The following is a 340-nucleotide window of genomic DNA, read 5'->3' as shown; positions in this document are numbered from 1 at the left end:
AAAATCTATCTCTGTTCATGTAAATACACATGTCTACGAACTTGCCACGGCTGTTCAGCGTGTGCGTGGAGTAGTGTACATGGAGATATCTATGGAATGAACAAATAAAACGGAAGTAACTAAAAACCCTCGTTTCGGATATCTGGGCTGGTTACTGTGCAATCACAGGCTGCAACAATAACACAAAAGAACATCTGTTGCTATGCAATAATTATGTTCTATTTTTCTTTTTCCCTTTTTATTCTGTTTTTGTCAGCCGATCACCTTTTTTTTTAAATATTTTACTTTAATTTTCTTTTATTATTTTTTGCAGCAATTTTTAGCATATACCATACAAATA

This window comes from Penaeus monodon, chromosome 23 (assembly GCF_015228065.2).
Source record: "Penaeus monodon isolate SGIC_2016 chromosome 23, NSTDA_Pmon_1, whole genome shotgun sequence".
Classification (NCBI taxonomy): domain Eukaryota; kingdom Metazoa; phylum Arthropoda; class Malacostraca; order Decapoda; family Penaeidae; genus Penaeus; species Penaeus monodon.
The sequence above is the reverse complement of the archived record's forward strand: the minus strand, read 5'-3'. Positions refer to the sequence as shown.